This window comes from Barbatula barbatula (genome assembly GCF_947034865.1).
Source record: "Barbatula barbatula genome assembly, chromosome: 4".
NCBI lineage: Eukaryota > Metazoa > Chordata > Actinopteri > Cypriniformes > Nemacheilidae > Barbatula > Barbatula barbatula.
The window spans coordinates 12,333,239-12,354,857 of NC_136768.1; positions in this window are offsets into that span (position 1 = coordinate 12,333,239).

A 21,619-nucleotide genomic window follows, 5' to 3' on the forward strand; every position below is an offset into this window, starting at 1 on the left:
CATCCACTGATGCTTTTTGTCTCAAAATGCAGTTTTCAGCTCAGAAAGCTTGTTTCTGACATTCTAACAGCTCAATTAGAGCATTTTAGTAATGATCAGTGTTCTTTGTCAAAACTGACATTCTCATCATCCAATGATGCACTTTGTCACAAAATGCAGTTTTATGCTCAGAAAGCTTGTTTCTGACATTCTGACAGCTCAATTAGAGCATTTTAGTAATGATCAGTGTTCTTTGTTAAAACTGACATTCTCATCATTCACTGATTCACTTTGTCACAAAATGCAGTTTTCAGCTCAGCAAGCTTGTTTCTGACATTCTAACAGCTCAATTAGAGCATTTTAGTAATGATCAGTGTTCTTTGTTAAAACTGACATTCTCATCATCCACTGATGCACTCGGTCACAAAATGCAGTTCTCAGCTCAGAAAGCTTGTTTCTGACATTCTAACAGCTCAATTAGAGCATTTTAGTAATGATCAGTGTTCTTTGTTAAAACTGACATTCTCATCATCCACTGATTCACTTCGTCACAAAATGCAGTTCTCAGCTCAGCAAGCTTGTTTCTTACATTCTAACAGCTCAATTAGAGCATTTTAGTAATGAACAGTGTTCTTTGTCAAAACTGACATTCTCATCATCCACTGATTCACTTTGTCACAAAATGCAGTTCTCAGCTCAGCAAGCTTGTTTCTGACATTCTAACAGCTCAATTAGAGCATTTTAGTAATGAACAGTGTTCTTTGTCAAAACTGACATTCTCATCATCCACTAAAGCACTTTGTCACAAAATGCAGTTTTCTGCTCAGAAAGCTTGTTTCTGACATTCTAACAGCTCAATTAGAGCATTTTAGTAATGAACAGTGTTCTTTGTCAAAACTGACATTCTCATCATCCACTGATGCTTTTTGTCTCAAAATGCAGTTTTCAGCTCAGAAAAGCTTGTTTCTGACATTCTAACAGCTCAATTAGAGCATTTTAGTAATGATCAGTGTTCTTTGTCAAAACTGACATTCTCATCATCCAATGATGCACTTTGTCACAAAATGCAGTTTTATGCTCAGAAAGCTTGTTTCTGACATTCTGACAGCTCAATTAGAGCATTTTAGTAATGAACAGTGTTCTTTGTCAAAACTGACATTCTCATGATCCACTGATGCACTTTGTCACAAAATGCAGTTTTCTGCTCAGAAAGCTTGTTTCTGACATTCTAACAGCTCAATTAGAGCATTTTAGTAATGAACAGTGTTCTTTGTCAAAACTGACATTCTCATCATCCACTGATGCTTTTTGTCACAAAATGCAGTTTTCAGCTCAGAAAGCTTGTTTCTGACATTCTAACAGCTCAATTAGAGCATTTTAGTAATGAACAGTGTTCTTTGTCAAAACTGACATTCTCATCATCCACTGATGCACTTTGTCACAAAATGCAGTTTTCTGCTCAGAAAGCTTGTTTCTGACATTCTAACAGCTAAATTGGAGCATTTCAGTAATGAACAGTGTTCTTTGTCAAAACTGACATTCTCATCATCCACTGATTCACTTTGTCACAAAATGCAGTTCTCAGCTCAGCAAGCTTGTTTCTGACATTCTAACAGCTCAATTAGAGCATTTTAGTAATGATCAGTGTTCTTTGTTAAAACTGACATTCTCATCATCCACTGATGCACTCGGTCACAAAATGCAGTTCTCAGCTCAGAAAGCTTGTTTCTGACATTCTAACAGCTCAATTAGAGCATTTTAGTAATGATCAGTGTTCTTTGTTAAAACTGACATTCTCATCATCCACTGATTCACTTTGTCACAAAATGCAGTTCTCAGCTCAGCAAGCTTGTTTCTGACATTCTAACAGCTCAATTAGAGCATTTTAGTAATGAACAGTGTTCTTTGTCAAAACTGACATTCTCATCATCCACTAAAGCACTTTGTCACAAAATGCAGTTTTCTGCTCAGAAAGCTTGTTTCTGACATTCTAACAGCTCAATTAGAGCATTTTAGTAATGAACAGTGTTCTTTGTCAAAACTGACATTCTCATCATCCACTGATGCTTTTTGTCTCAAAATGCAGTTTTCAGCTCAGAAAGCTTGTTTCTGACATTCTAACAGCTCAATTAGAGCATTTTAGTAATGATCAGTGTTCTTTGTCAAAACTGACATTCTCATCATCCAATGATGCACTTTGTCACAAAATGCAGTTTTATGCTCAGAAAGCTTGTTTCTGACATTCTGACAGCTCAATTAGAGCATTTTAGTAATGATCAGTGTTCTTTGTTAAAATTGACATTCTCATCATTCACTGATTCACTTTGTCACAAAATGCAGTTTTCAGCTCAGCAAGCTTGTTTCTGACATTCTAACAGCTCAATTAGAGCATTTTAGTAATGATCAGTGTTCTTTGTTAAAACTGACATTCTCATCATCCACTAAAGCACTTTGTCACAAAATGCAGTTTTCTGCTCAGAAAGCTTGTTTCTGACATTCTAACAGCTCAATTAGAGCATTTTAGTAATGAACAGTGTTCTTTGTCAAAACTGACATTCTCATCATCCACTGATGCTTTTTGTCTCAAAATGCAGTTTTCAGCTCAGAAAGCTTGTTTCTGACATTCTAACAGCTCAATTAGAGCATTTTAGTAATGATCAGTGTTCTTTGTCAAAACTGACATTCTCATCATCCAATGATGCACTTTGTCACAAAATGCAGTTTTATGCTCAGAAAGCTTGTTTCTGACATTCTGACAGCTCAATTAGAGCATTTTAGTAATGAACAGTGTTCTTTGTCAAAACTGACATTCTCATGATCCACTGATGCACTTTGTCACAAAATGCAGTTTTCTGCTCAGAAAGCTTGTTTCTGACATTCTAACAGCTCAATTAGAGCATTTTAGTAATGAACAGTGTTCTTTGTCAAAACTGACATTCTCATCATCCACTGATGCACTTTGTCACAAAATGCAGTTTTCTGCTCAGAAAGCTTGTTTCTGACATTCTAACAGCTTAATTGGAGCATTTCAGTAATGAACAGTGTTCTTTGTCAAAACTGACATTCTCATCATCCACTGATTCACTTTGTCACAAAATGCAGTTCTCAGCTCAGCAAGCTTGTTTCTGACATTCTAACAGCTCAATTAGAGCATTTTAGTAATGAACAGTGTTCTTTGTCAAAACTGACATTCTCATCATCCACTAAAGCACTTTGTCACAAAATGCAGTTTTCTGCTCAGAAAGCTTGTTTCTGACATTCTAACAGCTCAATTAGAGCATTTTAGTAATGAACAGTGTTCTTTGTCAAAACTGACATTCTCATCATCCACTGATGCTTTTTGTCTCAAAATGCAGTTTTCAGCTCAGAAAGCTTGTTTCTGACATTCTAACAGCTCAATTGGAGCATTTTAGTAATGATCAGTGTTCTTTGTCAAAACTGACATTCTCATCATCCAATGATGCACTTTGTCACAAAATGCAGTTTTATGCTCAGAAAGCTTGTTTCTGACATTCTGACAGCTCAATTAGAGCATTTTAGTAATGAACAGTGTTCTTTGTCAAAACTGACATTCTCATGATCCACTGATGCACTTTGTCACAAAATGCCGTTTTCAGCTCAGAAAGCTTGTTTCTGACATTCTAACAGCTCAATTGGAGCATTTCAGTAATGAACAGTGTTCTTTGTCAAAACTGACATTCTCATCATCCACTGATGCTTTTTGTCACAAAATGCCGTTTTCAGCTCAGAAAGCTTGTTTCTGACATTCTAACAGCTCAATTAGAGCATTTTAGTAATGAACAGTGTTCTTTGTCAAAACTGACATTCTCATCATCCACTGATGAACTTTGTCACAAAATGCAGTTTTCAGCTCAGAAAGCTTGTTTCTGACATTCTAACAGCTCAATTAGAGCATTTTAGTAATGATCAGTGTTCTTTGTTAAAACTGACATTCTCATCATCCACTGATGCACTTTGTCACAAACTGCAGTTTAAAGCTTAGAAAGCTTGTTTCTGAAATTCTAACAGCTCAATTAGAGCATTTTAGTAATGATCAGTGTTCTTTGTCAAAACTGACATTCTCATCATCCACTGATGAACTTTGTCACAAAATGCAGTTCTCAGCTCAGCAAGCTTGTTTCTGACATTCTAACAACTCAATTAGAGCATTTTAGTAATGAACAGTGTTCTTTGTCAAAACTGACATTCTCATCATCCACTGATTCATTTTTTCACAAAATGCAGTTCTCAGCTCAGAAAGCTTGTTTCTGACATTCTAACAGCTCAATTGGAGCATTTCAGTAATGAACAGTGTTCTTTGTCAAAACTGACATTCTCATCATCCACTGATGAACTTTGTCACAAAATGCAGTTCTCAGCTCAGCAAGCTTGTTTCTGACATTCTAACAACTCAATTAGAGCATTTTAGTAATGAACAGTGTTCTTTGTCAAAACTGACATTCTCATCATCCACTTAAGCACTTTGTCACAAAATGCAGTTTTCTGCTCAGAAAGCTTGTTTCTGACATTCTAACAGCTCAATTAGAGCATTTTAGTAATGAACAGTGTTCTTTGTCAAAACTGACATTCTCATCATCCACTGATGCACTCGGTCACAAAATGCAGTTTTCAGCTCAGAAAGCTTGTTTCTGACATTCTAACAGCTCAATTAGAGCATTTTAGGAATGATCAGTGTTCTTTGTTAAAACTGACATTCTCATCATCCACTGATGCACTCGGTCACAAAATGCAGTTCTCAGCTCAGAAAGCTTGTTTCTGACATTCTAACAGCTCAATTAGAGCATTTTAGTAATGAACAGTGTTCTTTGTCAAAACTGACATTCTCATCATCCACTGATGAACTATGTCACAAAATGCAGTTCTCAGCTCAGAAAGCTTGTTTCTGACATTCTAACAGCTCAATTGGAGCATTTTAGTAATGATCAGTGTTCTTTGTCAAAACTGACATTCTCATCATCCACTGATGCTTTTTGTCACAAAATGCCGTTTTCAGCTCAGAAAGCTTGTTTCTGACATTCTAACAGCTCAATTAGAGCATTTTAGTAATGAACAGTGTTCTTTGTCAAAACTGACATTCTCATCATCCACTGATTCATTTTTTCACAAAATGCAGTTCTCAGCTCAGAAAGCTTGTTTCTGACATTCTAACAGCTCAATTGGAGCATTTCAGTAATGAACAGTGTTCTTTGTCAAAACTGACATTCTCATCATCCACTGACGAACTTTGTCACAAAATGCAGTTCTCAGCTCAGAAAGCTTGTTTCTGACATTCTAACAGCTCAATTAGAGCATTTTAGTAATGATCAGTTATCTTTGTTAAAACTGACATTCTCATCATCCACTGATGCACTTTGTCACAAACTGCAGTTTAAAGCTCAGCAAGCTTGTTTCTGACATTCTAACAGCTCAATTAGAGCATTTTAGTAATGATCAGTGTTCTTTGTTAAAACTGACATTCTCATCATTCACTGATTCACTTTGTCACAAAATGCAGTTTTCAGCTCAGCAAGCTTGTTTCTGACATTCTAACAGCTCAATTAGAGCATTTTAGTAATGATCAGTGTTTTTTGTCAAAACTGACATTCTCATCATCCATTGATGAACTTTGTCACAAAATGCATTGCTCAGCTCAGAAAGCTTGTTTCTGACATTCTAACAGCTCAATTGGAGCATTTCAGTAATGAACAGTGTTCTTTGTCAAAACTGACATTCTCATCATCCACTGATGAACTATGTCACAAAATGCAGTTCTCAGCTCAGAAAGCTTGTTTCTGACATTCTAACAGCTCAATTAGAGCATTTTAGTAATGATCAGTGTTCTTTGTTAAAACTGACATTCTCATCATCCACTGATGCACTTTGTCACAAACTGCAGTTTAAAGCTCAGCAAGCTTGTTTCTGACATTCTTACAGCTCAATTAGAGCATTTTAGTAATGATCAGTGTTCTTTGTTAAAACTGACATTCTCATCATTCACTGATTCACTTTGTCACAAAATGCAGTTTTCAGCTCAGCAAGCTTGTTTCTGACATTCTAACAGCTCAATTAGAGCATTTTAGTAATGAACATTGTTTTTTGTCAAAACTGACATTCTCATCATCCATTGATGAACTTTGTCACAAAATGCATTTCTCAGCTCAGAAAGCTTGTTTCTGACATTCTAACAGCTCAATTGGAGCATTTCAGTAATGAACAGTGTTCTTTGTCAAAACTGACATTCTCATCATCCACTGATGAACTATGTCACAAAATGCAGTTCTCAGCTCAGAAAGCTTGTTTCTGACATTCTAACAGCTCAATTGGAGCATTTTAGTAATGATCAGTGTTCTTTGTCAAAACTGACATTCTCATCATCCACTGATTCATTTTTTCACAAAATACAGTTCTCAGCTCAGAAAGCTTGTTTCTGACATTCTAACAGCTCAATTGGAGCATTTCAGTAATGATCAGTGTTCTTTGTTAAAACTGACATTCTCATCATCCACTGATGCACTTTGTCACAAACTGCAGTTTAAAGCTCAGCAAGCTTGTTTCTGACATTCTAACAGCTCAATTAGAGCATTTTAGTAATGATCAGTGTTCTTTGTTAAAACTGACATTCTCATCATCCACTGATGCACTCGGTCACAAAATGCAGTTCTCAGCTCAGAAAGCTTGTTTCTGACATTCTAACAGCTCAATTAGAGCATTTTAGTAATGATCAATGTTCTTTGTTAAAACTGACATTCTTCATCATCCACTGATGCACTTTGTCACAAAATGCAGTTTTCAGCTCAGAAAGCTTGTTTCAGACATTCTAACAGCTCAATTAGAGCATTTTTGTAATGATCAGTTTTCTTTGTCAAAACTGACATTCTCATCATCCACTGATTCATTTTTTCACAAAATGCAGTTCTCAGCTCAGAAAGCTTGTTTCTGACATTCTAACAGCTCAATTAGAGCATTTTATTAATGAACAGTGTTCTTTGTCAAAACTGACATTCTCATCATCCACTGATGCACTTTGTCACAAAATGCAGTTTTCTGCTCAGAAAGCTTGTTTCTGACATTCTAACAGCTCAATTAGAGCATTTTAGTAATGAACAGTGTTCTTTGTCAAAACTGACATTCTCATCATCCACTGATGCTTTTTGTCACAAAATGCAGTTTTCTGCTCAGAAAGCTTGTTTCTGACATTCTAACAGCTCAATTAGAGCATTTTAGTAATGATCAGTGTTCTTTGTCAAAACTGACATTCTCATCATCCAATGATGCACTTTGTCACAAAATGCAGTTTTATGCTCAGAAAGCTTGTTTCTGACATTCTGACAGCTCAATTAGAGCATTTTAGTAATGAACAGTGTTCTTTGTCAAAACTGACATTCTCATGATCCACTGATGCACTTTGTCACAAAATGCAGTTTTCTGCTAAGAAAGCTTGTTTCTGACATTCTAACAGCTCAATTAGAGCATTTTAGTAATGAACAGTGTTCTTTGTCAAAACTGACATTCTCATCATCCACTGATGCTTTTTGTCACAAAATGCAGTTTTCTGCTCAGAAAGCTTGTTTCTGACATTCTAACAGCTTAATTGGAGCATTTCAGTAATGAACAGTGTTCTTTGTTAAAACTGACATTCTCATCATCCACTGATGCACTTTGTCACAAACTGCAGTTTAAAGCTCAGAAAGCTTGTTTCTGACATTCTAACAGCTCAATTGGAGCATTTTAGTAATGATCAGTGTTCTTTGTCAAAACTGACATTCTCATCATCCACTGATGCTTTTTGTCAAAAAATGCCGTTTTCAGCTCAGAAAGCTTGTTTCTGACATTCTAACAGCTCAATTAGAGCATTTTAGTAATGAACAGTGTTCTTTGTCAAAACTGACATTCTCATCATCCACTGATGAACTTTGTCACAAAATGCCGTTTTCAGCTCAGAAAGCTTGTTTCTGACATTCTAACAGCTCAATTAGAGCATTTTAGTAATGATCAGTGTTCTTTGTTAAAACTGACATTCTCATCATCCACTGATGCACTTTGTCACAAACTGCAGTTTAAAGCTCAGAAAGCTTGTTTCTGACATTCTAACAGCTCAATTAGAGCATTTTAGTAATGATCAGTGTTCTTTGTCAAAACTGACATTCTCATCATCCACTGATGCTTTTTGTCACAAAATGTAGTTTTCAGCTCAGAAAGCTTGTTTCTGACATTCTAACAGCTCAATTGGAGCATTTTAGTAATGATCAGTGTTCTTTGTCAAAACTGACATTCTCATCATCCACTGATTCACTTTGTCACAAAATGCATTTCTCAGCTCAGAAAGCTTGTTTCTGACATTCTAACAGCTCAATTGGAGCATTTCAGTAATGAACAGTGTTCTTTGTCAAAAAAGACATTCTCATCATCCACTGATGCTTTTTGTCACAAAATGCCGTTTTCAGCTCAGAAAGCTTGTTTCTGACATTCTAACAGCTCAATTAGAGCATTTTAGTAATGAACAGTGTTCTTTGTCAAAACTGACATTCTCATCATCCACTGATGAACTTTGTCACAAAATGCCGTTTTCAGCTCAGAAAGCTTGTTTCTGACATTCTAACAGCTCAATTAGAGCATTTTAGTAATGATCAGTGTTCTTTGTTAAAACTGACATTCTCATCATCCACTGATGCACTTTGTCACAAACTGCAGTTTAAAGCTCAGAAAGCTTGTTTCTGACATTCTAACAGCTCAATTAGAGCATTTTAGTAATGATCAGTGTTCTTTGTCAAAACTGACATTCTCATCATCCACTGATGCTTTTTGTCACAAAATGTAGTTTTCAGCTCAGAAAGCTTGTTTCTGACATTCTAACAGCTCAATTGGAGCATTTTAGTAATGATCAGTGTTCTTTGTCAAAACTGACATTCTCATCATCCACTGATTCACTTTGTCACAAAATGCATTTCTCAGCTCAGAAAGCTTGTTTCTGACATTCTAACAGCTCAATTGGAGCATTTCAGTAATGAACAGTGTTCTTTGTCAAAAAAGACATTCTCATCATCCACTGATGCTTTTTGTCACAAAATGCCGTTTTCAGCTCAGAAAGCTTGTTTCTGACATTCTAACAGCTCAATTAGAGCATTTTAGTAATGAACAGTGTTCTTTGTCAAAACTGACATTCTCATCATCCACTGATGAACTTTGTCACAAAATGCAGTTTTCAGCTCAGAAAGCTTGTTTCTGACATTCTAACAGCTCAATTAGAGCATTTTAGTAATGATCAGTGTTCTTTGTTAAAACTGACATTCTCATCATCCACTGATGCACTTTGTCACAAACTGCAGTTTAAAGCTCAGAAAGCTTGTTTCTGACATTCTAACAGCTCAATTAGAGCATTTTAGTAATGATCAGTGTTCTTTGTCAAAACTGACATTCTCATCCTCCACTGATTCATTTTTTCACAAAATGCAGTTCTCAGCTCAGAAAGCTTGTTTCTGACATTCTAACAGCTCAATTGGAGCATTTCAGTAATGAACAGTGTTCTTTGTCAAAACTGACATTCTCATCATCCACTGATGAACTTTGTCACAAAATGCAGTTCTCAGCTCAGCAAGCTTGTTTCTAACATTCTAACAACTCAATTAGAGCATTTTAGTAATGAACAGTGTTCTTTGTCAAAACTGACATTCTCATCATCCACTGATGAACTTTGTCACAAAATGCCGTTTTCAGCTCAGAAAGCTTGTTTCTGACATTCTAACAGCTCAATTAGAGCATTTTAGTAATGATCAGTGTTCTTTGTTAAAACTGACATTCTCATCATCCACTGATGCACTTTGTCACAAACTGCAGTTTAAAGCTCAGAAAGCTTGTTTCTGACATTCTAACAGCTCAATTAGAGCATTTTAGTAATGATCAGTGTTCTTTGTCAAAACTGACATTCTCATCATCCACTGATTCACTTTGTCACAAAATGCATTTCTCAGCTCAGAAAGCTTGTTTCTGACATTCTAACAGCTCAATTCGAGCATTTCAGTAATGAACAGTGTTCTTTGTCAAAACTGACATTCTCATCATCCACTGATGCTTTTTGTCACAAAATGCCGTTTTCAGCTCAGAAAGCTTGTTTCTGACATTCTAACAGCTCAATTAGAGCATTTTAGTAATGAACAGTGTTCTTTGTCAAAACTGACATTCTCATCATCCACTGATGAACTTTGTCACAAAATGCAGTTTTCAGCTCAGAAAGCTTGTTTCTGACATTCTAACAGCTCAATTAGAGCATTTTAGTAATGATCAGTGTTCTTTGTTAAAACTGACATTCTCATCATCCACTGATGCACTTTGTCACAAACTGCAGTTTAAAGCTCAGAAAGCTTGTTTCTGACATTCTAACAGCTCAATTAGAGCATTTTAGTAATGATCAGTGTTCTTTGTCAAAACTGACATTCTCATCCTCCACTGATTCATTTTTTCACAAAATGCAGTTCTCAGCTCAGAAAGCTTGTTTCTGACATTCTAACAGCTCAATTGGAGCATTTCAGTAATGAACAGTGTTCTTTGTCAAAACTGACATTCTCATCATCCACTGATGAACTATGTCACAAAATGCAGTTCTCAGCTCAGAAAGCTTGTTTCTGACATTCTAACAGCTCAATTGGAGCATTTTAGTAATGATCAGTGTTCTTTGTCAAAACTGACATTCTCATCATCAACTGATTCATTTTTTCACAAAATGCAGTTCTCAGCTCAGAAAGCTTGTTTCTGACATTCTAACAGCTCAATTGGAGCAGTTCAGTAATGATCAGTGTTCTTTGTTAAAACTGACATTCTCATCATCCACTGATGCACTTTGTCACAAACTGCAGTTTAAAGCTCAGCAAGCTTGTTTCTGACATTCTAACAGCTCAATTAGAGCATTTTAGTAATGATCAGTGTTCTTTGTTAAAACTGACATTCTCATCATCCACAGATGCACTCGGTCACAAAATGCAGTTCTCAGCTCAGAAAGCTTGTTTCTGACATTCTAACAGCTCAATTAGAGCATTTTAGTAATGATCAGTGTTCTTTGTTAAAACTGACATTCTCATCATCCACTGATGCACTTTGTCACAAAATGCAGTTTTCAGCTCAGAAAGCTTGTTTCAGACATTCTAACAGCTCAATTAGAGCATTTTTGTAATGATCAGTTTTCTTTGTCAAAACTGACATTCTCATCATCCACTGATTCATTTTTTCACAAAATGCAGTTCTCAGCTCAGAAAGCTTGTTTCTGACATTCTAACAGCTCAATTAGAGCATTTTAGTAATGATCAGTGTTCTTTGTCAAAACTGACATTCTCATCATCCAATGATGCACTTTGTCACAAAATGCAGTTTTATGCTCAGAAAGCTTGTTTCTGACATTCTAACAGCTCAATTGGAGCATTTTAGTAATGAACATTGTTCTTTGTCAAAACTGACATTCTCATCATCCACTGATGCTTTTTGTCACAAAATGCAGTTTTCTGCTCAGAAAGCTTGTTTCTGACATTCTAACAGCTCAATTAGAGCATTTTAGTAATGATCAGTGTTCTTTGTCAAAATTGACATTCTCATCATCCAATGATGCACTTTGTCACAAAATGCAGTTTTATACTCAGAAAGCTTGTTTCTGACATTCTAACAGCTCAATTAGAGCATTTTAGTAATGAACAGTGTTCTTTGTGAAAACTGACATTCTCATCATCCACTGATGAACTTTGTCACAAAATGCATTTCTCAGCTCAGAAAGCTTGTTTCTGACATTCTAACAGCTCAATTAGAGCATTTTAGTAATGAACAGTGTTCTTTGTCAAAACTGACATTCTCATCATCCACTGATGAACTTTGTCACAAAATGCATTTCTCAGCTCAGAAAGCTTGTTTCTGACATTCTAACAGCTTAATTGGAGCATTTCAGTAATGAACAGTGTTCTTTGTCAAAACTGACATTCTCATCATCCACTGATGCACTCGGTCACAAAATGCAGTTCTCAGCTCAGAAAGCTTGTTTCTGACATTCTAACAGCTCAATTAGAGCATTTTAGTAATGATCAGTGTTCTTTGTTAAAACTGACATTCTCATCATCCACTGATGCACTCGGTCACAAAATGCAGTTCTCAGCTCAGAAAGCTTGTTTCTGACATTCTAACAGCTCAATTAGAGCATTTTAGTAATGATCAGTGTTCTTTGTTAAAACTGACATTCTCATCATCCACTGATGAACTTTGTCACAAAATGCAGTTCTCAGCTCAGAAAGCTTGTTTCTGACATTCTAACAGCTCAATTGGAGCATTTTAGTAATGAACAGTGTTCTTTGTCAAAACTGACATTCTCATCATCCACTGATGAACTTTGTCACAAAATGCAGTTCTCAGCTCAGAAAGCTTGTTTCTGACATTCTAACAGCTCAATTAGAGCATTTTAGTAATGATCAGTGTTCTTTGTCAAAACTGACATTCTCATCATCCAATGATGCACTTTGTCACAAAATGCAGTTTTATGCTCAGAAAGCTTGTTTCTGACATTCTAACAGCTCAATTAGAGCATTTTAGTAATGAACAGTGTTCTTTGTCAAAACTGACATTCTCATCATCCACTGATGCACTTTGTCACAAAATGCAGTTTTCTGCTCAGAAAGCTTGTTTCTGACATTCTAACAGCTCAATTAGAGCATTTTAGTAATGAACAGTGTTCTTTGTCAAAACTGACATTCTCATCATCCACTGATGCTTTTTGTCACAAAATGCAGTTTTCAGCTCAGAAAGCTTGTTTCTGACATTCTAACAGCTTAAATTGGAGCATTTCAGTAATGAACAGTGTTCTTTGTCAAAACTGACATTGACATCATCCACTGATGAACTATGTCACAAAATGCAGTTTTCTGCTCAGAAAGCTTGTTTCTGACATTCTAACAGCTCAATTGGAGCATTTCAGTAATGAACAGTGTTCTTTGTCAAAACTGACATTCTCATCATCCACTGATGAACTTTGTCACAAAATGCAGTTCTCAGCTCAGAAAGCTTGTTTCTGACATTCTAACAGCTCAATTAGAGCATTTTAGTAATGATCAGTGTTCTTTGTCAAAACTGACATTCTCATCATCCAATGATGCACTTTGTCACAAAATGCAGTTTTATGCTCAGAAAGCTTGTTTCTGACATTCTAACAGCTCAATTAGAGCATTTTAGTAATGAACAGTGTTCTTTGTCAAAACTGACATTCTCATCATCCACTGATGCACTTTGTCACAAAATGCAGTTTTCTGCTCAGAAAGCTTGTTTCTGACATTCTAACAGCTCAATTAGAGCATTTTAGTAATGAACAGTGTTCTTTGTCAAAACTGACATTCTCATCATCCACTGATGCTTTTTGTCACAAAATGCAGTTTTCAGCTCAGAAAGCTTGTTTCTGACATTCTAACAGCTTAAATTGGAGCATTTCAGTAATGAACAGTGTTCTTTGTCAAAACTGACATTGACATCATCCACTGATGAACTATGTCACAAAATGCAGTTTTCTGCTCAGAAAGCTTGTTTCTGACATTCTAACAGCTCAATTGGAGCATTTTAGTAATGATCAGTGTTCTTTGTCAAAACTGACATTCTCATCATCCACTGATGCTTTTTGTCACAAAATTCCGTTTTCAGCTCAGAAAGCTTGTTTCTGACATTCTAACAGCTCAATTAGAGCATTTTAGTAATGAACAGTGTTCTTTGTCAAAACTGACATTCTCATCATCCACTGATTCATTTTTTCACAAAATGCAGTTCTCAGCTCAGAAAGCTTGTTTCTGACATTCTAACAGCTCAATTGGAGCATTTCAGTAATGAACAGTGTTCTTTGTCAAAACTGACATTCTCATCATCCACTGATGAACTTTGTCACAAAATGCAGTTCTCAGCTCAGAAAGCTTGTTTCTGACATTCTAACAGCTCAATTAGAGCATTTTAGTAATGATCAGTGTTCTTTGTTAAAACTGACATTCTCATCATCCACTGATGCACTCGGTCACAAAATGCAGTTCTCAGCTCAGAAAGCTTGTTTCTGACATTCTAACAGCTCAATTAGAGCATTTTAGTAATGATCAGTGTTCTTTGTTAAAACTGACATTCTCATCATCCACTGATTCACTTCGTCACAAAATGCAGTTCTCAGCTCAGCAAGCTTGTTTCTTACATTCTAACAGCTCAATTAGAGCATTTTAGTAATGAACAGTGTTCTTTGTCAAAACTGACATTCTCATCATCCACTGATTCACTTTGTCACAAAATGCAGTTCTCAGCTCAGCAAGCTTGTTTCTGACATTCTAACAGCTCAATTAGAGCATTTTAGTAATGAACAGTGTTCTTTGTCAAAACTGACATTCTCATCATCCACTAAAGCACTTTGTCACAAAATGCAGTTTTCTGCTCAGAAAGCTTGTTTCTGACATTCTAACAGCTCAATTAGAGCATTTTAGTAATGAACAGTGTTCTTTGTCAAAACTGACATTCTCATCATCCACTGATGAACTATGTCACAAAATGCAGTTTTCAGCTCAGAAAGCTTGTTTCTGACATTCTTACAGCTCAATTAGAGCATTTTAGTAATGATCAGTGTTCTTTGTCAAAACTGACATTCTCATCATCCAATGATGCACTTTGTCACAAAATGCAGTTTTATGCTCAGAAAGCTTGTTTCTGACATTCTGACAGCTCAATTAGAGCATTTTAGTAATGAACAGTGTTCTTTGTCAAAACTGACATTCTCATGATCCACTGATGCACTTTGTCACAAAATGCAGTTTTCTGCTCAGAAAGCTTGTTTCTGACATTCTAACAGCTCAATTAGAGCATTTTAGTAATGAACAGTGTTCTTTGTCAAAACTGACATTCTCATCATCCACTGATGCTTTTTGTCACAAAATGCAGTTTTCAGCTCAGAAAGCTTGTTTCTGACATTCTAACAGCTCAATTAGAGCATTTTAGTAATGAACAGTGTTCTTTGTCAAAACTGACATTCTCATCATCCACTGATGCACTTTGTCACAAAATGCATTTCTCAGCTCAGAAAGCTTGTTTCTGACATTCTAACAGCTTAATTGGAGCATTTCAGTAATGAACAGTGTTCTTTGTCAAAACTGACATTGACATCATCCACTGATGAACTATGTCACAAAATGCAGTTTTCTGCTCAGAAAGCTTGTTTCTGACATTCTAACAGCTCAATTGGAGCATTTTAGTAATGATCAGTGTTCTTTGTCAAAACTGACATTCTCATCATCCACTGATTCACTTTGTCACAAAATGCATTTCTCAGCTCAGAAAGCTTGTTTCTGACATTCTAACAGCTCAATTGGAGCATTCAGTAATGAACAGTGTTCTTTGTCAAAACTGACATTCTCATCATCCACTGATGCTTTTTGTCACAAAATGCCGTTTTCAGCTCAGAAAGCTTGTTTCTGACATTCTAACAGCTCAATTAGAGCATTTTAGTAATGAACAGTGTTCTTTGTCAAAACTGACATTCTCATCATCCACTGATGAACTTTGTCACAAAATGCAGTTTTCAGCTCAGAAAGCTTGTTTCTGACATTCTAAAATCTCAATTAGAGCATTTTAGTAATGATCAGTGTTCTTCGTCAAAACTGACATTCTCATCATCCACTGATGCACTTTGTCACAAACTGCAGTTTAAAGCTCAGAAAGCTTGTTTCTGACATTCTAACAGCTCAATTAGAGCATTTTAGTAATGATCAGTGTTCTTTGTTAAAACTGACATTCTCATCATTCACTGATTCACTTTGTCACAAAATGCAGTTTTCAGCTCAGCAAGCTTGTTTCTGACATTCTAACAGCTCAATTAGAGCATTTTAGTAATGATCAGTGTTCTTTGTTAAAACTGACATTCTCATCATCCACTGATGCACTCGGTCACAAAATGCAGTTCTCAGCTCAGAAAGCTTGTTTCTGACATTCTAACAGCTCAATTAGAGCATTTTAGTAATGATCAGTGTTCTTTGTTAAAACTGACATTCTCATCATCCACTGATTCACTTCGTCACAAAATGCAGTTCTCAGCTCAGCAAGCTTGTTTCTTACATTCTAACAGCTCAATTAGAGCATTTTAGTAATGAACAGTGTTCTTTGTCAAAACTGACATTCTCATCATCCACTGATTCACTTTGTCACAAAATGCAGTTCTCAGCTCAGCAAGCTTGTTTCTGACATTCTAACAGCTCAATTAGAGCATTTTAGTAATGAACAGTGTTCTTTGTCAAAACTGACATTCTCATCATCCACTAAAGCACTTTGTCACAAAATGCAGTTTTCTGCTCAGAAAGCTTGTTTCTGACATTCTAACAGCTCAATTAGAGCATTTTAGTAATGAACAGTGTTCTTTGTCAAAACTGACATTCTCATCATCCACTGATGAACTATGTCACAAAATGCAGTTTTCAGCTCAGAAAGCTTGTTTCTGACATTCTTACAGCTCAATTAGAACATTTTAGTAATGAACAGTGTTCTTTGTCAAAACTGACATTCTCATGATCCACTGATGCACTTTGTCACAAAATGCAGTTTTCTGCTCAGAAAGCTTGTTTCTGACATTCTAACAGCTCAATTAGAGCATTTTAGTAATGAACAGTGTTCTTTGTCAAAACTGACATTCTCATCATCCACTGATGCTTTTTGTCACAAAATGCAGTTTTCAGCTCAGAAAGCTTGTTTCTGACATTCTAACAGCTCAATTAGAGCATTTTAGTAATGATCAGTGTTCTTTGTCAAAACTGACATTCTCATCATCCACTGATGCACTTTGTCACAAAATGCAGTTTTCAGCTCAGAAAGCTTGTTTCTGACATTCTAACAGCTCAATTAGAGCATTTTAGTAATGATCAGTGTTCTTTGTTAAAACTGACATTCTCATCATCCACTGATGCACTTTGTCACAAACTGCAGTTTAAAGCTCAGAAAGCTTGTTTCTGACATTCTAACAGCTCAATTAGAGCATTTTAGTAATGATCAGTGTTCTTTGTCAAAACTGACATTCTCATCATCCACTGATGCTTTTTTTCACAAAATGCAGTTCTCAGCTCAGAAAGCTTGTTTCTGACATTCTAACAGCTCAATTGGAGCATTTCAGTAATGAACAGTGTTCTTTGTCAAAACTGACATTCTCATCATCCACTGATGAACTTTGTCACAAAATGCAGTTCTCAGCTCAGCAAGCTTGTTTCTGACATTCTAACAACTCAATTAGAGCATTTCAGTAATGAAAAGTGTTCTTTGTCAAAACTGACATTCTCATCATCCACTGACGAACTTTGTCACAAAATGCAGTTCTCAGCTCAGAAAGCTTGTTTTTGACATTCTTAACAGCTCAATTAGAGCATTTTAGTAATGATCAGTGTTCTCATCATCCACTGATGCACTTTGTCACAAACTGCAGTTTAAAGCTCAGCAAGCTTGTTTCTGACATTCTAACAGCTCAATTAGAGCATTTTAGTAATGATCAGTGTTCTTTGTTAAAACTGACATTCTCATCATTCACTGATTCACTTTGTCACAAAATGCAGTTTTCAGCTCAGCAAGCTTGTTTCTGACATTCTAACAGCTCAATTAGAGCATTTTAGTAATGATCAGTGTTTTTTTGTCAAAACTGACATTCTCATCATCCATTGATGAACTTTGTCACAAAATGCATTTCTCAGCTCAGAAAGCTTGTTTCTGACATTCTAACAGCTCAATTGGAGCATTTCAGTAATGAACAGTGTTCTTTGTCAAAACTGACATTCTCATCATCCACTGATTCATTTTTTCACAAAATGCATTTCTCAGCTCAGAAAGCTTGTTTCTGACATTCTAACAGCTCAATTGGAGCATTTCAGTAATGAACAGTGTTCTTTGTCAAAACTGACATTCTCATCATTCACTGATTCACTTTGTCACAAAATGCAGTTTTCAGCTCAGCAAGCTTGTTTCTGACATTCTAACAGCTCAATTAGAGCATTTTAGTAATGATCAGTGTTTTTTGTCAAAACTGACATTCTCATCATCCATTGATGAACTTTGTCACAAAATGCATTTCTCAGCTCAGAAAGCTTGTTTCTGACATTCTAACAGCTCAATTGGAGCATTTCAGTAATGAACAGTGTTCTTTGTCAAAACTGACATTCTCATCATCCACTGATTCATTTTTTCACAAAATGCATTTCTCAGCTCAGAAAGCTTGTTTCTGACATTCTAACAGCTCAATTGGAGCATTTCAGTAATGAACAGTGTTCTTTGTCAAAACTGACATTCATATCATCCACTGATGCACTTTGTCACAAACTGCAGTTTAAAGCTCAGCAAGCTTGTTTCTGACATTCTAACAGCTCAATTAGAGCATTTTAGTAATGATCAGTGTTCTTTGTTAAAACTGACATTCTCATCATCCATTGATGAACTTTGTCACAAAATGCATTTCTCAGCTCAGAAAGCTTGTTTCTGACATTCTAACAGCTCAATTGGAGCATTTCAGTAATGAACAGTGTTCTTTGTCAAAACTGACATTCTCATCATCCACTGATGAACTATGTCACAAAATGCAGTTCTCAGCTCAGAAAGCTTGTTTCTGACATTCTAACAGCTCAATTGGAGCATTTTAGTAATGATCAGTGTTCTTTGTCAAAACTGACATTCTCATCATCCACTGATTCATTTTTTCACAAAATGCAGTTCTCAGCTCAGAAAGCTTGTTTCTGACATTCTAACAGCTCAATTGGAGCATTTCAGTAATGATCAGTGTTCTTTGTTAAAACTGACATTCTCATCATCCACTGATGCACTTTGTCACAAACTGCAGTTTAAAGCTCAGCAAGCTTGTTTCTGACATTCTAACAGCTCAATTAGAGCATTTTAGTAATGATCAGTGTTCTTTGTTAAAACTGACATTCTCATCATCCACTGATGCACTCGGTCACAAAATGCAGTTCTCATCTCAGAAAGCTTGTTTCTGACATTCTAACAGCTCAATTAGAGCATTTTAGTAATGATCAATGTTCTTTGTTAAAACTGACATTCTCATCATCCACTGATGCACTTTGTCACAAAATGCAGTTTTCAGCTCAGAAAGCTTGTTTCAGACATTCTAACAGCTCAATTAGAGCATTTTTGTAATGATCAGTTTTCTTTGTCAAAACTGACATTCTCATCATCCACTGATTCATTTTTTCACAAAATGCAGTTCTCAGCTCAGAAAGCTTGTTTCTGACATTCTAACAGCTCAATTAGAGCATTTTAGTAATGATCAGTGTTCTTTGTCAAAACTGACATTCTCATCATCCACTGATGCACTTTGTCACAAAATGCATTTCTCAGCTCAGAAAGCTTGTTTCTGACATTCTAACAGCTTAAATTGGAGCATTTCAGTAATGAACAGTGTTCTTTGTCAAAACTGACATTGACATCATCCACTGATGAACTATGTCACAAAATGCAGTTTTCTGCTCAGAAAGCTTGTTTCTGACATTCTAACAGCTCAATTGGAGCATTTTAGTAATGATCAGTGTTCTTTGTCAAAACTGACATTCTCATCATCCACTGATTCACTTTGTCACAAAATGCATTTCTCAGCTCAGAAAGCTTGTTTCTGACATTCTAACAGCTCAATTGGAGCATTTCAGTAATGAACAGTGTTCTTTGTCAAAACTGACATTCTCATCATCCACTGGTGAACTATGTCACAAAATGCAGTTCTCAGCTCAGAAAGCTTGTTTCTGACATTCTAACAGCTCAATTGGAGCATTTTAGTAATGATCAGTGTTCTTTGTCAAAACTGACATTCTCATCATCCACTGATGCTTTTTGTCACAAAATTCCGTTTTCAGCTCAGAAAGCTTGTTTCTGACATTCTAACAGCTCAATTAGAGCATTTTAGTAATGAACAGTGTTCTTTGTCAAAACTGACATTCTCATCATCCACTGATTCATGTTTTCACAAAATGCAGTTCTCAGCTCAGAAAGCTTGTTTCTGACATTCTAAGAGCTCAATTGGAGCATTTCAGTAATGAACAGTGTTCTTTGTCAAAACTGACATTCTCATCATCCACTGATGAACTTTGTCACAAAATGCAGTTCTCAGCTCAGAAAGCTTGTTTCTGACATTCTAACAGCTCTATTAGAGCATTTAAGTAATGATCAGTGTTCTTTGTTAAAACTGACATTCTCATCATCCACTGATGCACTTTGTCACAAACTGCAGTTTAAAGCTCAGCAAGCTTGTTTCTGACATTCTAACAGCTCAATTAGAGCATTTTAGTAATGATCAGTGTTCTTTGTTAAAACTGACATTCTCATCATTCACTGATTCACTTTGTCACAAAATGCAGTTTTCAGCTCAGCAAGCTTGTTTCTGACATTCTAACAGCTCAATTAGAGCATTTTAGTAATGATCAGTGTTCTTTGTTAAAACTGACATTCTCATCATCCACTGATGCACTCGGTCACAAAATGCAGTTCTCAGCTCAGAAAGCTTGTTTCTGACATTCTAACAGCTCAATTAGAGCATTTTAGTAATGATCAGTGTTCTTTGTTAAAACTGACATTCTCATCATCCACTGATTCACTTCGTCACAAAATGCAGTTCTCAGCTCAGCAAGCTTGTTTCTTACATTCTAACAGCTCAATTAGAGCATTTTAGTAATGAACAGTGTTCTTTGTCAAAACTGACATTGACATCATCCACTGATGAACTATGTCACAAAATGCAGTTTTCTGCTCAGAAAGCTTGTTTCTGACATTCTAACAGCTCAATTGGAGCATTTTAGTAATGATCAGTGTTCTTTGTCAAAACTGACATTCACATCATCCACTGATTCACTTTGTCACAAAATGCATTTCTCAGCTCAGAAAGCTTGTTTCTGACATTCTAACAGCTCAATTGGAGCATTTCAGTAATGAACAGTGTTCTTTGTCAAAACTGACATTCTCATCATCCACTGATGCTTTTTGTCACAAAATGCCGTTTTCAGCTCAGAAAGCTTGTTTCTGACATTCTAACAGCTCAATTAGAGCATTTTAGTAATGATCAGTGTTCTTTGTCAAAACTGACATTCTCATCATCCAATGATGCACTTTGTCACAAAATGCAGTTTTATGCTCAGAAAGCTTGTTTCTGACATTCTAACAGCTCAATTAGAGCATTTTAGTAATGAACAGTGTTCTTTGTCAAAACTGACATTCTCATCATCCACTGATGCACTTTGTCACAAAATGCAGTTTAAAGCTCAGAAAGCTTGTTTCTGACATTCTAACAGCTCAATTAGAGCATTTTAGTAATGATCAGTGTTCTTTGTCAAAACTGACATTCTCATCATCCACTGATGCTTTTTTTCACAAAATGCAGTTCTCAGCTCAGAAAGCTTGTTTCTGACATTCTAACAGCTCAATTGGAGCATTTCAGTAATGAACAGTGTTCTTTGTCAAAACTGACATTCTCATCATCCACTGATGAACTTTGTCACAAAATGCAGTTCTCAGCTCAGCAAGCTTGTTTCTGACATTCTAACAACTCAATTAGAGCATTTCAGTAATGAAAAGTGTTCTTTGTCAAAACTGACATTCTCATCATCCACTGACGAACTTTGTCACAAAATGCAGTTCTCAGCTC